The sequence below is a fragment of the Cryptomeria japonica genome, chromosome 7 (assembly GCF_030272615.1).
Source record: "Cryptomeria japonica chromosome 7, Sugi_1.0, whole genome shotgun sequence".
Classification (NCBI taxonomy): Eukaryota; Viridiplantae; Streptophyta; class Pinopsida; order Cupressales; family Cupressaceae; genus Cryptomeria; species Cryptomeria japonica.
Window position 1 is genome coordinate 618,013,082 of NC_081411.1, and position 21,579 is coordinate 618,034,660.

Sequence of the window (21,579 nt, forward strand, 5' to 3'; positions counted from 1 at the left end):
TCCTTTGGTTGCTTCAATTTTTGCAAGTATGGCTAGAACATCTTCACGAGACTCATTTACTTGTCTTAAATCCCTTGCATGTTTTTCTTTTAATTCACTCACTTCTCTAGCAATTGTTTTAGGAGGCATCTTGCTCTTTCTCTAACACAAACAACCAAAATTTGTTTCCACTAATCAAACCTAAGCTCTGATACCAATTTGATGCAGAGCCAAGATAATTACCTTCTAACTAACCCAAACAAACCTTCAAAATTGGACTTGAGCATGTGTCAATGGTGGTTGCTTCACAATTAGGCCTACTACTTAGTAGCCCTTAAAAAGGGTCTGACAGAGCATAACTTTCTTTGTAGATTTATAATGCACAAACTAAAAATAGTGTCAGATACCCATTTGGCCACTTGACAACATATCCTTTTTTTTAGGCGGGGTTGTTTTGAAACAAAACCCTCAAAAATTGACTGCTATTTCTGCAACTAGGGCTAATTAGGATAGCAAACAGACCTTTTCTAGAATAAATTGAAGGAAACAACTCAAAACCACAATCCAAAAGGTTTTTTTAGTACCCTTTTGGTATTTATTGAACATATACAAAAATTAGGTATGCTTGTTTTGTTATAGAGGGCTTCAAAATCCGACTGTCCTATTTCTTGAGCCTAAAGCATGGTAGCAACAAATTGGGTTTTCTGGCCATAATTTTCAGTGTAGGCATGATATCAAGAATTTAAACATTGTTTCAAACACCTATTTGGCTTTATACAACATAACTCAAAATAAGGGATGGTTACTTTGTATGAAACCCTTCACAATTTGATTTGTTTTCTCACTATTACCCTAACTAGGGTTTTAGACCTGTTTGTCAAGAAAATGCAATAACTTTTGATATACTCAATGAAATGAAGTGAAACCAATTTTTTTGGAAACTAGATTCACTCCTCCTTCATCTCCAATTTTTTTCAAACCAATATATTTCTGTACAAGGACATACAATATGCTGCAACAAGACTGTTACAAGAAAAATCTAGAAATAGTAATCACTAAAACATTCATAACTTCCTCAAAACACAATGAAATTGAGTGAAACAAAAAGTAAAATAAATTAGATTCAATTATATTTCATCCCCAACAATTTACAGATCAATATCAATTCATACAAACATGTACAAATGCAAAGAAACAACAAGGAATGTTCAAATTTACAGAAAACGGAGATATTTTTATTACTCCAACTTCAAGATTTTTAATAATCACCACCTCCCTCTCTCTCCTTGGCTTAGACCCTCCAAGAATTATTTAAACATTCAATAATTATTCTCAACTTCTTTTCAAGTTAAAACTATCCAACTTCCCTCATTTACAACTCATGACTCTGCATATTCCATGTTTTGCAATTTTTGACAACACTTATCAATTTTGACAACTTGTGCAACTTGACACTCCAACACACCTAGCGACCTAATATGGTATCCAACACACATAACATGATCTTAAATGACCTTATTACATGGAAGATCATCAAACAAAACCAAAATGCTAATTTTTAACCTACTAAACCTAGGGTGCTCATGCACTAGAAACAAAGGTACTTAGGGGCATGAACGTGAAGAAATTTCTCTTATAAGCAAAATTACCCACAATTAGAGGCTCAAAAACCCATATCATTGAAAGAAAGGACACACTACTACCACCAACCACAAGGTATAGGAGCAGGTCAATATTTCTCTATTGCCAAACACTCAACTATAGTCGAGACAAGGTTTACTCAATCCAATCTTGATCACAATTTCCAAATCAATGGGGTAATACCAAACCTCTCACTAGGGTCAACACCCCACACTCACAACTCCAAATAAGCTCAAGATTTCCAAGCCGACTTATTAGGACCACATCCTCTTCTATCCTTAGGCTAGGAAATACAAAACCACTAAAGAGCACTTATCCAACTCACATTAACCTTCAACATGGAGTCTGGAAAAAGGCATACATATAAGTATATACTAGATATACATATTTAAAAAGGCACAAAAGCTCTATCTAAGGGAAATTTCCATCCCGACATGATGTCAACCATACATGGTTAAGGAATTTGCATCTGAAGTGATGGATAGAGTACCCATAAGCAACAAAATAACAAGATCAATGGTGCAATACCACCTATACAATCATGCCAAGAGCGTAAAGCATAAGAAAATACACAATCTCAATATCACACAAGGGAAATAGGCATATTGGGTGGATTAAATCACACCAAATCATCCACTGGCCATCGGATAAAACAAGAAGAATTCACATGATTTTGCTTCTACCAACACAAGCTTATGCAAAATACAATAAAGCACAATGCAATAATCCTACTATATTTCATTCGTAATCCCATCACATGGCAAGAGTTATGATGAGCATATTAAAACATCAAATTTACACCTCATTAGAATCTAACATAGACACTCATACTTAATCATTAGCACCTAAAGCATGCATTTAACATTCACTGAAGACAAAGTTTGCAAATTATCATAATTTTCACAAATGGAATATTATAAAATTTCACTTTTGTCCAGTCACACATTTCCAACCATTTTCATACATCTAAATAATTTAAATCACATTCTATTATAAAAACTCATTTTAACTCATTTATTGAACTACAATTCTAACTAATCAACAATCACATGTGGTACATTCTTTGTGATGTTCTCCCTTGTACATACTATCAGAGGTTCATAATGAGCATGATAGAAAGTAACAATTGATACACAAATAGGGCCAACAATGTTAAACATTTATAATAGTCACCATGTGATTTGAAAAGTGAAAACCCAAGTGGGGGAAATCATAAATTCAACATTAAATTAAAGAAGTGTGCACAATTGAAACAATAAATTAAGTGAGACAAGTGTCACAAAATAGGTAGATAGAAGAGTTCGGTGATAGATTCTAGACATAAGAAATTTAAAAAATTCAATGCTAGCCCATGCAACATAGGAGACAACTTGCCAAAAACCATGATAAGTCATCAATCACAAAAAAATTCACATAATCGAGTGACCAATATCAGCCACATATGAGGAAGTAACCACTACACAACACTTGAGGATACAATATCTAGGATGTGTTACAAAACATACACGAGGCATGACATACAATCAAGTCATTCTATACTTCATTTTTAAGAAACTTTTATACAACAATATATGCAATCATGGTTTCCACTCAATGTAGTCATTTACTATTTTTAATGCAATGCAGTTTCTTTCTTAAACAAGAAGAATTATGCAATCATTTCTTTATCCAAGAAAACATATGCAGAGGAACATAACACCGTGATCATAGGAAAATACATTAATTCATAGAAAAAATTCACTTACAGAGTCACATTCACGAGGGAGTTACACTCATAAGGATCTGTTACACCTAATCCACCTTACTCACATATTTACCATACAAGACCATACCAAAGTATGTTATGGTTATAACACAAGGGTGCTTTACTCAAATACACTAGAAAGATCACAATAAACATATGATCATCATCACTAGGCCTAATGAGGATACACACAATCACATAACACAATTGTACCTACACCTTACATATACAAGGGTGACTAACATGAGGATTTACCTCATAATGGTATTCATATACCCACAATATAATTCACTATCACACAAGGGTACATTAAGATTTGCATATTGACAAATACAACTCAATAAGAGTACATTACCCGAATAACACTAGGCATCACAAAGAACTTTACACTGACAACAATAGGTTGCTCACTTAAGCAGTTAAGGTCCTCACAAGAATAAGACCAACATGCCAATTATCCTCTTGAATACCCTATGATGCACTCAAATAATGAGAAGAACAACACAATACGATATTGGGGTCACAATGCAAGATGTGCATACTGTAGATGAATTCACAATCTTCGCAGTGCCACAAGGCTATGGAGCCACATAAATGATCTTACAATGCAATAAATAATACAAATTTGGGACATAGGTCCTTAACCCAATTGATCTACCTTGATGGTCTATAGATTTTCCACTTATGATTGTTTGTTCTATTTATGCAATGATACACTAGTATCGATGATGGTACACCATGCACACTAATGCAATCACAACAATATAAACATATCACTTTTATTAATCATTTTAATTCCTTTCACAAGTACAATAGTGCATCATTATGAACAAGAGGAATAATATACACAATGTAAGTACAATAATTTCTAACACATTCAATGCATGCATCACTTCTATATCTATCACATCTGAAAGCAACATTATACAAAGATGAACACAATGCTCAATTAGGAGTCAATCATAAGAATCTCAGTCAAATTCAATCAAAGAAACAATCATGTCATCATACTAGGATTATAGAAAAAATAAGGTCACTGTAGGGCCTCTAACATGAATGAAAACAAACATCAATCATCAAGGAGACCATCACACAAAAGGGAATTCCTTGGTATGAAAGAGGGTCAAATCAACCCTAAAGCAACAAACACTCATCAAATATCATGCTAATCCAAATGAGGGAACTCATCCATTGTCGCCAACAACATCCACGTACATATATGACTCAAAGGCCAAACAAGAGCTCACTCACATGGAGCAATACACCAAATAGCCAATCCTTAGCACACTCAAGAGGCTTTCTCATAGGGGTATGGATCCATCCTTCATAGGTGCAAAAAGAACCAGGAGGTACTCTTCCTCTACCACATGCTACTTGGGTTGGTTCATCCTAAACTTGAAGGAACACAAATGGACCATTGAGATAGGGGGTGAATCGGTGGTAACAAAAACTTGAACTTTCTAAACAATTAAAGATATAGTAGCAAAAGACAAGAAACTATAAGAAGAGATATTAAACACATTCATACACACAAAGAGAAGATACGACACAAGATATATGAGGAAAACCCATGGTGGGGAAAAACCTTGGTGAGAAATGCTGCTAGAGTCTACTGCTCTAATCCAACCTCATAATGAAGATATTTGATTATAATGTTTATGGGCCCAACCCAAAGGAGAAATAACCCCTAATTTTATGAGCACCAACTCAAAGGAGCACCTGCCCCTAATCTAAGCACCCACTCAGATGACATACAATGAGTAAAAATTTATTTACAATTAGGCACCTTGTTACAAATGAAGTTTTGTAACTCACTGTGTTATCTACACTCGAGATTGACTTAACTCTCCTCTGCTCTCTGATCTTTGTTGTCAATATTTGTCCTCTACTCTTTCTCCTCTTCTTCTCTTTGTAGCCAACTCTCTCATTTTTTCTCTGATCACTCCTCTTTATCTGCCACACTTTGTGTGTATAACCTTCTATGTTTTCTGCCTTATCTCACTGCTCTTTGATCTCTGATCTCGACTCTTCACTTCTATTCTCTTACCTCTTTGCTTTTAGGTCTCCACTCTCTACTTTGAAGTACATGTCCTCTATCCTCTCTCTTTGCTTCACTCGGTGTGTATTATCTTCTGTGTTGCCTCCTTTTCTCTATCTTCTTAGTCCTCTATTTTTCTGCACTCTACTTTTTCTTTTAGCTGCCTCTTATCTCCTCTTCATCTTCTGATAGTTTTACATGTAATCTTTTCTGCAGTGTTATCCCTGCACTGGCATTGTATTATGTACACCTGCGAAAATTGCTTCTTTGCAAACTCCTTTTTCTTCTTTGTTCTTTATCCTATGTTTTTGGAGAGCTTATTTTCATGCACATGAACAACTCCCCCTTACTCATCTACCTATTTTTTTCACTCACCTCCACTAACTTTACTTAGTGGTAATCTACATACAACAAAGATTTTTCCTCCAAATAGATATTATCAAAAATAGTTATATCCATTACACACAGATCTTCCCACCAAAAAGAAATTCAAAAAAAAATCTTCTTCAGCCCCTAAATGATCTTCCTTATCTCTTCTTCAGATTGGCAATAGTCCACATTAAATACTACCTTCCTTATTTACCTAGCAATATATGTAGTCTAGTTTTACTTTACAGTCAATCCCCATTTTGAAAATATATTTTCAACTGCAGCTCTATTCAACATTTAGTCCATTTCTCATTTGTTATTTTGACTAAAAAATCTCCTTTTGATACGTGTGCTCTTAGCATCATAGACCAATCAAATATTTTGTCCACATTGCATTCACATGTTTTTCAATCACATGGTGGATGGTGGGACCCATAACATATCCCTCTACTCATAAAAGGTTCACATGTAGAATAAATCCATGTTGGATTCATGGGCAATGCTAAGTTCGTGTGTCCCGCAAACTGACTAACACCGCGTGTTGTGAGCTTTCATGGTTTTGCAACATCCTTGGTCAATGCAAAGAGTTGACCTACGAAAGAGTGAAACTGTGCATTATGTGCTTATCGTTGTATCGCAGCTCCCTTTGGTCAACACAAAGAGTTGACTGCGAAATAACAATAACATTGTTATGCGCTTTTTCAGTATCACAACTTCCTTTGGTCAGCGCAGAGAATTGACTGTGAAATAGCAATAATATTACTTGCGTGTTATGTGCTTGTCACAGTTTTGCAACCACCTTGGTCAACACAAATTGTTGACCCGTGAAACAATGATAACACCCTCTACGCATTATACACATCTCTTGTCTCCTTTCACAGTTTTGCAGCTACCTTTGGTCAACATAGAGAATTGACTGCAAAACAATGATAGTGATAACATGATGTGTTAGCTATCCCTGTAACAATGTGTGACTAACATTGTGTATTATGCATTACTACAACTTCACTTTTTCTAAGTCTTCACTATTCACCCAAAACATTCACCATTATAAAGCATGTGTCTTCTTTGTCCAATTGCAAGTCCAAGATAACTCCAATTCTATTTTTTGTCTTCTTTGTGGCCTTTGACTAAATGTCTTTGCTAGCTCCATGCTTGTACAACTTGCATACGTATAATGAAATCTACTCAACTTCCCTTTGTGAGTTATCTGCTTGTGGACACCTTGATCTTTTCCCTCTAAATCATTACATGGCATTGTTGCAGCACCTAGGACTGTCTAGTCTAAACTATTATACCAAGAATATTTTTCCTTGAGCACAACATCTTACTCCTTGTGAACTTCTTGTCCAAGATATAAACTGCACCAACTCTTTTTCATCTACCTAAAACTTATCGGGTGGCTTTTTGGGACACTCATCATCTCTGTATCTTTGTCCAGTGCATCTTCTCAATCGTTGACATCAACGATAATTTAGTGCCAACAAAACTCTCTACCATGCCACTCGAGGCACCCAAGCAACAAGCTAATAACTAACTCACAAAGCAAACACTTGCGCAACTATGCACTAACAACATCATCTTCATGGGCAACAATGTAACTAGAGATCCTAGTGTTGGAACATGGGCTCTAATACTAGATGTAATGACCCACCAAGGAACCCTAGAGGATAAGAGAAAATTACACAAGAAATGCATGGAATTTAATTTTTTTGAAGTAATAAAGTGCCATCATGCACTACGATACAAGTATAATGCTCACCTCAAGGTAACATTAATATTATAGATAACTGACAACACATAAGCGAAAGAATAAAAGCTCAAAAATGTAAATGAACAAGGGGAAAGGTCTCCCAAACATTAGGACAAGGTTTAAGAGGTGTTTAGGATCATACAAGATCATCCCCAAAGTTACCAAGTGTGGTTGGTCAAACAAGACAAATTGCTAGGTCTTAGGTGTCATGGATGAGCTCTAGTGAAACCTTGAAAAAAAATGGACACCCTTGACACCATTTGAACCCACTCAAAACCTACTAAATACCCCACAAAGGGTTCCTTGATGTCTCTAACTTCTCATTACATCCAAAACTGGGTCAAACTAACATGTCTAACCCCTGAAATCATCTTCGGACTGAACAAGCAAGAACAAGCTCTCGAACAACAACTAAGTGTCCCCAATAAACACTAGCATTCCAAGATTATGCTAGCATGACATGTTGGTGTCATTTACTTGCACAGGTGTCTTGAACTAATGTTGGTGGCCAATTTCTATTTTGGAGTCCTTCGGACTGGTGCACTCACACTGTCATCCCAGAGATGTGCATTCGTCCAAAATTAGTGAGCTTCTCGAATGGTTTGTTTGAATTATTAGACACACTATCCCTTCAATGAAGTTAGAGTGATCATCTGATCCCTAAATTGAGAGAATTGGGGAAAATGGTGACAAAATGAGTCATCTTGAGACACTCTGAGTCATCAAATGACTCCTACAAGACAAGGTGGAGTCCAAGCGGACTCCATTCACTAACACTCAACCAAATTCACCATCAACTAGCTCAAAAGGACACTTATGTGTCCAGCACAACTAAAGTCCTCAATGGGACAACAAGAAACATACACTGGGTGGTTTTGAATAACCCCAAATTGGCTCCCAAGAGCTCAATCCAACAAGGGCTTGGCAACATCCCATGACCACGCGGGGAGATGAATAATTAAATCTCTGATACAATAAGAATAAAATCTACATCCATTTTAATCAACAAAACAAGTGTTCCTATGACAACATCAAATTAACTCATCAAATGAAAAGCATACAAAACATGTTTGGTGGCCAATTCCAACACCAAACCACGTAAAGATACATCAAATCATTGCCATATGTTCCAATTACATTCATCTCCTCTTGGAGTGTTCTAGATACAAATAATCTATAATTACAATTATTATATCTAAATGCATAGCTTACAATTACAAGAAAAGAGAGCCAAAAAAAACAAGAGTTGAGGAAGGAGAAGGAACTCTTCAACCGCACAAGATCCATGTCCTCCAGTCCACAACGATGGTTGGCAACGCCACTTGACCATATGGAACCCATAGGTTCCAACCCCACTGTTCTTGTAGAGATAGTCACATGGCCCAAACAATCATACACTCAATCAAGGGAGACAAATAGGCTCACACAAGAGCAACATGGAGAACACTCAACATGAACATAACAATCATCCAAGAACATAATGCCACATCAATAAATGAACAAAAGATATGCATAATACTCAATGCAATCCATATGTAATGCAAGCATGAAAGTACTCAACAAGGAGTAATCAACACCAAATACAACAAGAATGATCCAATCTTATCATCCAAAGAGATCACAATGCCAAATGGTCATCAATATGAATACCTCTAGAATCCACTAATAAGCACAACCACATGGAAGGTGAATCCTCTTCTAGTTGCTACTCATAACTACAGAGCTAGATACATAGAAAAAAAGAGTGAGGAGTGTCATCACGTAGCTCTAAGGGATGGTTCAAACATAATAGAGTAGTCCTCTCATATGAACAAGGAGACTCAATCATGCCTAATCAACGCCCCACAAATGACTAGGCCTTCCCAACTCATCCTTAGCCTCAATAAGCACTCAAGGGCATGAGAGGGGAATCCACTTTATCTTGGTTTATTTTATTAACATGTCATTAGTTTTCAGTTGATTATTGAAATGTCCAATGAGTTACCCTGGCAGTCCCTTTGTACCCCAGCTCCCATTGGACACCACTCCCATCATTTGTCCTATTACCTACCCTAGGCTCAAATAAATCAAAACATGAAACTAATAAGGAAATATCAATATACAAGACCATATAATATCACAATTGAGCACAACAATTCCACATTCATCAAATAAACACTATATGCATTGACATTTTCACATGCATCTAAACATACTCAATTGGCCCTAAATGCCAAGAGAATGGATTTGAATCAATCCAACAATTAAATTTACATATATAACACTATAAATCCACATAAGAATTTCACATAAAATGCATAAATTCACATTTTAATCAAAAGGCCAAATTGGCAAAAAACCAGTCATGGAGGCCATCCACCATTAATGGACCTCCAAAAATCTCAAATTTCCAAACATGCCCAATCGAAAATTCGGGAAAACCCATTGGTCCATACGTGAACAACAACCCAAAAATGTAATAAAATAAACAATCCAAACATCTAGTAAAACTTGGGCAATGTTTCCTTTTGTAAAACTATGTTTTCAAATTTCCAAACACAATAAATTCACATGTTAATTAAAATTTAAAATTAAATGAGCCAAAGAGTTTGAAAGAGCTCATGAAATTAGGGTAGCATAATGAGTTCACCAACATGAATCCAATGAGCTCCTACCCACAAAATTCCTCCAAGTAATTCCCTCCTAACAAACAAATCAAATTTCCCATTTTAGGGTTTTGAGAGCTCCAAATTTGAAAAATAAATTAAGTCCCTAAAATGAACTTAAAAAATACAGTATAAACCCACTTTAGAGTAAAAAAAATATAAATAAATATAAAAAATCAAATTGGATAAATAAATCCAGTTACTCCTAAAATACCCCCAAAGATAAAATCATTCAATCCAAATTAAATCAAATACATATAAGCCACATTTCACAATTAAATATCATTAATATATGCACTATAATATCACATTCACATATGACCGACTATGCACAAACAATCTTCATTGGTCATTCACAAATATGCATTGGGGTAACCAGACATTACCAAATTGGTAACCGCGGGTTAAATAAATTAAATAATAGAATATCATCCAAATTAGGAATGTTGGCTATGGTTGGGTAACATTAATGGTCAGTGTGTTGTCTCATATAACCACTGTCAAAGATATGAGCATGCTCAGACCCGTGGAGCCAGGTGGAGTTAATGCTCTATATCCGCACCAACCAAAACATACAAATATCGATGCATACATGTACATATACTATAATTAAAAGCATCATTAACATTCCTTGATTAGGGTCAAGTAATAACATTGTTATTAACATGATATCTCATCAAGTCAATATGGCATCATCACATGAATATACTGCTAAGCATTTGATCTCATACAAGAAATAAAATAACAAAGTATGATTTATTACTTTTAAATCAACCAACCAGATTAAAATCACTTGTCACATTCTAGTTATTAATCGAATCAACATTATCATTAATATCAACAAAATAAATAGGGTAACAACAATGTATCTAATAGCCAAATTGATATGCAAAAAACAATAACACTATGGTCCTCACAACCAGACACAAGAAGGAAGCATGCATCCCAATGTAGAAGCATAATCATCATCATCATGAAGCAATTCAGAACATCACTAGTCCAACAAGAATACAAAACATACATCCACTCATAGCGTAAGCTAGGTACTCAAGGCCTCACACTGAAATCAAATGCAACATCCAAAATAATATCATAACACCTCATAAAGTTTAACACCCATAAGAAAACAACACAATCATTGACTCATGTCCAAAACCACATCGAGGAGGAGAAATATAGAAGAGTAACAGGAGGGGCATTACACACCCACAACAAAGAACATAAGACAGTGGTCACTCTCAACCTCGAGAGACTATCAACCAAGGTTGACACTCCAAACCCCTTGAGTATGGAAAGGTCCAAGAGGCATCCTTACTCTATAAAAATAAGACAAGGGTTGGTAAACTCAACCCTCTGAATGTCGTGCTAAGGCACATAAGGAAAGAAGTCTAATGACTATCTTGCATCAACAAGAACTTGATAACACACACAAAAAACACACTACCATCACATGGGAAATAACAATAACCTAAAATCACAGTGCTACAACATGGGCTTTGATACTAGATATAATGCCCTATCTTAAGGACCAAGGCAAAACGTGGCAGGAAAAACTTTTTTTGAAACACAACAACCACAACACCAAGGATATAACATAACATGTCACACTACCATGACAATGTGCTCAAAAGTGTTGCAAGGAACACTATGAAATAGAGTCAAAGATAATAAGAATTGTCTCTCGAGTGCATAAGAAATGAGGCACCAGCAAAAGAGTAAGCAATCATGGGAGAACTAATAATAAGAATTGTCTCTCGAGTGCATAAGAAATGAGGCACCAGCAAAAGAGTAAGCAATCATGGGACAACTCACCATGTGATAGATACAGGGAGAGAGAGGATAAAACCTCGATGATGATGGGGTAGTAAACCACAATCATGTTCTCTTAGAAACCACACATAAGGATGGGATGAGGGAATCATCAACCTCCAATCCAAATTAAACCAATCTGAACAACACACTTAGAAATCAACACCAACAAAGAGGTGCCTAGGAGACAATGTTGTTTGACTAGATGATGACTTTGCCAATTTCTAAGACAAGGAGTAGGATGAGAATACAATCACCTTGTTGGAATAACGTACAAATATGTGTTTAGATTGATTGAATGATGTGTTTTTATTGATGTCAACATATTCCTCTGTGTGTTCTAGTGTTGTAGTCAGATTAAGTGAGTTGGTTTGGCCAGTGTGTTGCAAATGAGTTGTTACAAATTAAAGGGTTTTGAGATAAGTATCTCTAGTTGATTAAGCTCAAGTTTCATTGGTTTGCATGGATATTTGATCGATTTATGAGATCTAGTATTGTAGTTGGTTTTTCAGTTGTTCGATGTTGATCGGTTTTATGGATTTTTCTCCATATTACTCCGCATTGTAATATCTTGGTTTGTGGATTTGGCAAAGTGTTTGGGATGTTCTGGTGTGTCCTTAATTCAGATGATTCATGATTTGGAGGTCCGCAAGTGAATCTTTCAGTTTGACAATCATTGTAGTTAGTATTCTTAAATTTTAATATAATGATGATGAAGATTCTAGTAAGTGGTGCTGGTGCAGTTGTTTCTGTGGTAATTCATGATGATTATGGATGTTTCTAGATCATGTCCTATTTGTGTTGATGGTCTGTATTGATTTTTGTGCTCGTTATTGATTATTTTCCTGGTATGTTCATGTTATGTGACATTCTTAGTTGACTGGATGATTGTAGTGTGTTGTTGATGTTCCAAGCATAATTATTGGAGGTGTTTCATGTTCTAGGTGTTGATTTAGTTCCATACTATGTCTTAGGTGACATTTTTTTGGTCTGCATATAATATTATAGTGTGTATGGTTATATCCTTGTAATTTGTGATGTGCTTTGAGCCGACCTTGAAATATAGGTTGATGATATGTATAAATAAATGTAATACTCATGTGAGAGAGGTATCTGTGTGTGCAAATAATGCTTTGATCTTTTGGAAGCAATGAAGTAGTGCGAAAAAGTGTGAAGAAGTGCAGAAGAGCAGAATATGTGTTATGTGCATAACCAAAACTATAACCAGGCATTAGGAGATGTTATTTTCTCAATTCATGATCTTCCGGATGTAATACAAATATGTTTGTAAGACAGTGAGCCTTCCCATGGTTGTTTCCCTTTGTTGTTTTTGAGTAGTGAGTTGTAGGTAGTGTTCCTGAATGCATGTGCATTCCCCATTGTAATATTTCATATACTTCTAACATGGTATCATCATATTGTGGGTAGGTTCCCACCATGGGTTTTTCCTTGAACGGGATTTCCACATCCAAAATCTTGGTGCTATGTGTATTATTGATGTGGTATTGATTTATGATTTCACTGTTAATTATCAGATCTAAAATTGTGTTTGAGTTAAGAAAATATTTTGAGAAAACTGATTCACCCCCCCTCTCAGTTTTTTGCCTTTTGTTGGTATTAGAGCAGGTTCCTCCAAAGAAGCTTGATCGCTTGAGGTGATCCGGGATGGAAAATTACAAGAAGGATAGTCCAAGAATTGATGGATCGAACTAAACTCTTTAGAAAATCAGGATGGAGTGTCACTTGAGATGCATTGGTAAAAATTACTGGAAAATTACTAAAAATGTGTATAAAATTCCTCAGAATGGTCCTACAACTCTGGATGAGATAAATGAAGTTGAACACAATATTAGATCTAAGGAATCATTCTTGAGTGCCTTGACTAATTCTGAAATGACAAATGTGATGGATTTTTAGACTGCTCTCTGGAAGAAATTTGAAACTTTGTATGAAGGTGACAATCATGTGAAGATTGCCAAGTTGCAGAGACTGAAGGGAAAGTATGAGTTGTTGATGGGCGAAGATGAGAACATTACCTCTTTTATGTAGTAAGTGAATGGGCTTGTGTGCAATATCAGATGTGTCGGTGGAGTATTGGAAGAATTAGAGATTCTTGCTAAAGTGTTAAGATCCTTGCCTCCTTCTTACAAGCACAAAGTTGCTTCTATTGAGGAGATCCAGACCGTGACTAATATGATTAGAGACATGCCAATTGGCAAGCTTGTTGCCTTTGAATTGAGTGAGTTTGGTGACTCTCTTCCTAAGACAAAATCCACATTCAAAGCTACAATTTCTAGAAATCAAAGATATGATCTGGAAGAAGAAGAAAAAGAACTTGAGGAGAGCTTGAAGCCCTTATTGCTAGGAATTTGCCTAAAGGAGCCGATAAGTATGAAGGAAATTTTCCTCTTAAATGATTTTCATGTAATAAAATAGGACATTTTGCTTCAAGGTGTCCGGAAAGAGTTCCTAGGAAGCAATACAAGCCTAAATTTCAGAAGAAATCTTATTATGTTGCTAATGAAGGTGTGACAGATGATGAATCTGAGAAAGGAAATTCAAGTGATGATGAATGGGTATTTATTGCTATCAAGGAAGATGATCTAGTGCCTACTGATTCTGCTAGCTGCATTAATGAGGAGAAAGCTTTGGTTGTTAAAGTTGAAGAGAAAGATGAATAGGTTATTGACAGTGGCTTCTCTCATCATATGACAAGTGATAAAAGTAATTTTGTGAGTATGTAAAAGTATGATGGCGGTGTAGTAATATTTGGTGATGACAAAGCTGGTATAATCTATGGTAGAGGTTCCATTTCTCTTGATGGTAAGAACAAAACTAATGATGTATTATATGTAGAAGGTCTAAAGAATAATCTTTTAGAGCATTCGATAGATGGTTGACAAGGGATATGATTTAAAATTCAAGAATGGAAAGTGTAGAGTCTTAAGTGGTTCTAATATTGAGATTGCATCAGGGACACTGACTAAAGGTAATAGCTTTCACTTGAATGTTGGTGGTAAAAGTTGTTTGATTGCTCAAATTGATGAAAGTTGGTTATGGCATAGGAGGATGTGTCATGTGAAATTTGATTGCATGGCTAAGATAAGTTCTACTCAAGTAGTGAGAGATATTCCTAAGTTGGTAAAGTCTACTAATTCGGTATGCAAGGAATGTTAGTTAGGGAAGCAGACAAGAGTTACTTTTAAAACAAATTGTATTGTTCTAATGGATTATTGGATCTTGTGAATACTAATTTGTGTGGTCCTTCTAAAGTGAGAAGCTTGCAGGGAGACAAGTATTTCATGTTGTTGATTGATGACTATTCAAGGATGACGTGGGTTACTTTATTAAGGGAGAAGTCTGAAGCCTTGGAGAAGTTCAAGATTTTCAAAGCCATGGTTGAGATTGAGATAAGATTGAAGCTAACGTATTTAAGATCTGAAAAAGGTGGTGAATTCACTTCCAGTGAGTTCAATGCATTTTGTGGAGAGCATGGAGTGAAGAGACAATTATCTACACCTAGAACTCCTTAGCAAAATGATGTTCTAGAGAGGAAGAATAGAACAATTCAGGAAGCTGCTAGAACCATGATGTTGGAAGGAAACATTCCACATATCTATTGGAGAGAAGCTGTTATTACTTTTGTATACACTCTTAACCGAGCGCATATCAAAGGTGATACCAGTAAGACTCCTTACGAGTTATGGTTTGGTCATGTTCCTATAGTTAGATATTTCAGAATTTTTGGAAGTAAATGCTATATCAAAAGATGTGAATATATAGGGAAGTTTGATGCTAGATGTGATGAAGGAATTTTTCTTGGTTATTCTACTAAGAGAAAAGCCTACTGGTCTTATAATAAGAGATTGAGAAAGATAGCTGAAAGTGCTAATGTGAAAGTTGATGAAAGTAATGCAAGACAGATAAAATCATGTGGATATGATTCCGATGATCAGAATGAAAGATCATATAAAGGAAAGCAAGTGTAGACCCATAATCTAATTCAGATTGTTCCAAAAAAGCCAAAAAATCAAGGAGAGACTAGTGCTAGTGTAGAAGAAAGAACTCAAGAGTCTGAAAATCAAGAAAATCCTAAGACTCCTAGATATGTGAGGTTGGATCATTCAGAAAATTAGATCATAGGAGATGAGAATAAAGGTGTGATGACTAGAAGAAGAATTTTTGAAGAATATTGCTTGATTTCTAAGATTGAACCTAAAGATGTTAATGAAGCATGCAAAGATGAAAATTGGGTTAAAGCAATGGAAGAAGAATTGAATCAGATTAAATAGAATAATACATGGATTCTTGTTCCCAAACCTAAGGATAAAAATGTAATTGGAACTAAATGGTTTTCCAAAAGAAATTGGATGAACAAGGTGAAGTTGTTAGGAATCAAGCGAGACCTATTTGTAAGGGGTATTCTCATATGGAAGGAACTGACTTTGAGGAGACTTTTGCTCCAATGACAAGAATTGAAGTTGTTAGATTATTTCTTGCTTATGCTACTTACAAAGATTTTAAAGTTTATCATATGGATGTCAAGTCAACCTTTCTTAATGGTGAGTTGGAAGAGGATGTTTATATTGAGCAACCAGGTGGATTTTAGTTGACAGATCAAGAAGATATGGTTTGCAGATTGAAGAAAGCACTGTATGGATTGAAGCAAGCCCTAAGAGCATGGTATGGCAGATTGGATAAGTATCTTCTAAAGCTTGGATTTAATAAAGCTACTATTGATAGTAATCTATATTTCAAGATTGATCATGATAACATTTTGATTGTTGAAGTTTTTGTTGATGACATTATTTTTGGAGGGAATGATAGTCTGTACAAGAAGTTTGTTGATGAAATGTAGAATGAATTTGAGATGTCTATGATTGGCGAGATGAAATTATTTTTGGGATTGCAAATTACTCAGTTGGATAAATTCATTTTTATATCTCAGTCCAAGTTTGTGAAGGAATTGTTGAAGAAGTTTGGTTTAGATGATTCAAATCTAGTTGGTACTCCTATGGTGACCAGATATAAGTTGAAAAAGGATGATGAATCCCCTAAAGAAAATCAAACTAGATATAGATCTATGATTGGTGGATTACTATATTTAACTTGGGCTAGACCAGATTTTATGAATGTTGAATGTCTTGTTGCTAGATTTCAAGCTGATCCTAAGGAATGTCATGTTGTAGCTGTGAAAAGGATTTTCAAATATTTGAAAGGCACAGTTTATTTTGATTTATTGTATCCTAAAGATGATGATTTTACTTTGAGTGATTTTACTGATGTTGATTGGGCCGGAGATGTGGATGACAAAAAAAGCACTAGTGGTGGTGCATTTTTCTTGGGAAAGAGATTGGTTTCTTGGATGAGTAAGAAGCACAATGATATTTCTTTATCTACTGAAAAGGCTAAGTATATTGATGTTGCTAATAATTGTGCTCAGGTAGTATGGATGAAGTAGATGTTAAAGGATGTTAGAGTTATTTATAATGAGCCTAGTGCTCTATACAATGATAATTCAAGTGCTATCAACATTTCTAAGAATCTGGTGTTGCATTCAAAGACTAATCATATATCAATCAAGTTTCATTTCTTGAGAGAAAAGGTGAATGAGAAGGAAGTCAGATTGGAGTATATATCTACAAAGGAACAAATTGTAGATATCTTCATTGTGCCTTTGCCTAAGGATACTTTTGAGTATCTCAGAGAGAAGCTAGGGGCGATTGCTCCTCTTGATAAGAACTAAGATGCATGGATTTGCATCAATCTGGTGGATTTCACAGTCATATCTTGTGATTTGGATTGATGAGTGGTGGCTACTACTCAGGGGGATTAGTCAATGTTGTGGTTTAGATGTTCAATTTTGTGTGATCTGTGGTTTGCAAAAATGTGCCTTTTGCATTAATGTCAAAGGGGGAGAGAATTATATCATATCATATGCTAGATCTCACGGGGAGATTGTTGAGAGTTGTTATTTATTTGTCTTTGGATGTTTTTCACATCATATGTTTTCATCAATGCCAAAGGGGGAGATTATTGGGATAATGTGCAAATATGTGTTTGGATTGACTGAGTGATGTGTTGTCATTGATGTCAACACATTCCTCTATGTGTTCCAGTGTTGTAGGCAGATTAAGTGAGTTGGGTTGGCCAATGTATTGTAGATGAGTTGTTGTGGATTAAAGGATTTTGAGATAAGTATCTCTAGTTGATTCAACTCAAGTTTCAGTGGTTCACATGGAGATTTGATCAAGTTATGAGATCTAGTATTGCGGTTGGTTTTCAGTTGTTCAGTGTTGATTAGTGTTTTAGATTTTTCTCTACATTGGTCCTTGTTGCAATATCTTGGTTTGTGGATTTGGTAGAGTGTTTGGGATATTCTGGTGTGTCCTCAATTAGATGGTTCATGATTTGGAGGTCCACAAGTGAATCTTTCAGTTTGACAGTCATTTTAGTTAGTGTTCTTGAAGTTTGGTATAATGATGATGAAGATTCTAGTAAGTGGTGTTGGTGCGGTTATTTATATGGTAATTCATGATTCTTGTGGATGTTTCTAGATCGTGTCCTATTTGTGTTGATGGTCTGCATTGATCATTGTTCTCATTGTTGATGATTTCCCTAGTATTTTTGTGTTATGCGACATTCTTGGCCAACTGGATGACTGTAGCATGTTGTGGATGTTCGAGGCATAATTATTAGAGGTGTTTCATGTTTGAGGTGTTGATTTAGGTCCATATGATGTCTTAGCTGACATTATTATTTTCCGCATATAATATTGTAGCATGTATGGTTATATCCTTGTAATTTGTGATGTGTGTTGAGCCAACCATGAAAGATAGGTTGATGGCATGTACAAATAAATGTAATACTTATGTGAGAGAGGTATCTGCGTGTGCAAATAATGCTTTGATCTTTTGGAAGTAGTGAAGTAGTGTGAAGAAGTGTGAAGAAGTGTGAAAGAGAAGAATATGTGTTATGTGCCTAACCAGAACTATAACCAAGCATTAGAAGATGTTATTTTCTTAGTTCATGATCTTTCAGATGTAATCTGAATGTGTTTGTAAGTCAATGAGTCTTCCTAGGGTTGTTGCCCTTTGTTGTTATTGAGAAATGAGCTCTAGGCAGTGTGCCTAAATGCATGTGCATTCCCTATTATAATATTTCATAGACTTCTAACAAGGCATCATCATATTGTGGGTAGGTTCCCACCATGGTTTTTCCCTTGACCAGATTTTCCACATCAAAAATGTTGGTTTTATGTGTGTTATTGATGTGGTGTTGATTTGTGCTTTCACTATTAATTATCAGATTTGAAATTGTATTTGAGTTAAGAAAAGATTTTGAGAAAACTGATTCACCCCCCTTCTCAGTTTTCCACCTTGTTTCCAACACACCTTAGTCCACTCAATAAAAAGTCACGATCCCCTCAAACAAAAGCCAACCTATCCTAGAGGTTTCCTAACTAGGAGGTACAAAATGTCCCAATGAATGGAAGGATGACAAGTCACTTTCAAGTAACTACATGCTTCCCAAGGCAAGGAGATGCCTAAATTCTTGATGCAAGACACTTGTCAACACAATGATTATTTGGGAAGGATCTAGAGAAAAAGGGGGACAAATTTCATGCATAAGGTCAAGGTCACCCTAAGAAATAGTTGATGGATGCTTACTAATGATTAAACAAAGAAAATTTCCAACTTGAGGATACTAGCATCCACATTGGATACTATTGCCTAGACAAGGCACTAATGCCCATGTTTTGTAATCATAGTCTATAACTAGAGTTTGAGTCTAGCATTGGTGTTCTCTACTAGCACTAAAGTCTAGATAGAGCCTGGAAATCCCTATGAGGTACCATTTTATGAACTAGTGAGAAATTCCAAGTAGGGGTAGGATCCATAGGACTTGCCAAACATCTTAGACTATCCCAAGACAACCCTTGACAAAAATAAAGCTTAAAAATGATGAAAATGATTCAGGGTCAAATGGAGATTTATATCTCTTGGGTACACAACAACACTAGTGCATGAAGGATAAGATAGGGAGATGCATTAAGACCATCCCAAAACTCCTACACGTTTCCCTAAAAAAAGACACAATGGGAAACCAACACAACACATTATGATTCTTACAACACTTTACAAGATGTAATAAGAGGGTCTGATTTGGCCCAAAAACTTCACAAGATCCTAGGAAAGAGCATCTAAGACCAAGATAAGAACCAAGTGGGTACACAATACCCCCTAAAATTAATCCAAGACTCACAACATTCATCTTTATCCAAATTGAAATATTCCTAAGCTTGTTGCAACCAATTTCATAAAAACTTAAAGATCATACAATAGATCATGCACGCTTGGTACCAACATTGATACATGTATTTAAATAACTTATACAATTATTATTGTTCACCTATATGACATGATTATAATATATCCAATAAGGAGGACCAATAAACCTTACCGTTACAAGACAACATGACTCAAATGTATTCAATTACACTTTTTGCATAAGAATGAAGCTAAATACATGAAGTAAATGCAAGAAGGGGAGAAGAATCCAAGAGCCAACTCGATCCATGATCTTTGAATATCTAATCTCCAATGGTGGGTCCACACCACCCTACCACATAGAATCAAAAGACCCACTCCCACTATGCTAGGAGGTCACAAGGCTTGAATAGACACACACACAAAAAAAAAAAAAGAGAGGAGAAGGTATACACTCGTGCAAATCACAAAGTAGACATAGCATCCAAAATGGAACAAACACATTCTCAACACAAGTAAAGGATAAGGTATCACTCAACATCCAATGAGGTAACTCTAGGAGATGGGAAGAAGAGGCATCACAATGGTCTTACCTATCCGCCAAGTAGGGTACCACAATATTCATTACTAGAGACAAGTAAGATACTAATATAATGATATTAGGTCAATCAATTACCATGATAGGTGAAAAACTAAGAAAATTTCCAAGAGTAGCTCGAGGACAAAATAACAAAATAGGAAGACATTTCATTTCCAATCTAGAAAGTAACCTGGAAATAATGCATAATACTTTTCACATTCAAATTTTAAAACATAATTTCATTTGGTTTGTTTCATCATTTGATGAAGAATACTTCTCATCTCACATTAAAATTCATCATAAATCTCTCACAATTTTAAATTTTGTAAGAAAAAAATCAATTAAAAAACACATAAATTTTCCAAAAACACCATGGAATAAAAACTTCAAAAATTAATTTTTAAAACTCAAAAAGATAACAATGTCCTTTTTCTCTAAACATTTCCAACTCACATTATAAATCATAAAATTCATGTTTGATTCAACTCGCAAAAATTTAAGGGCAAACTAATCCCCATATTTGGAAAATTTGGAAATTTTCTCATATAAAATCCTATAGAATCTAGTCTTAAATTTGAAATCAATGGGGGGTATGTTTCTAATTCCCAAATAATATTCAAAATGTTTAGAAACTGGAACAAAGGAAAATTAAAAAGATATGAGAAGTAAACCTCAATCTTGATAAAAAATGCCTTTGCATATAACAAGTAGATAAAGGATTCCATACAAATGCACATTCTTGCATCTATTC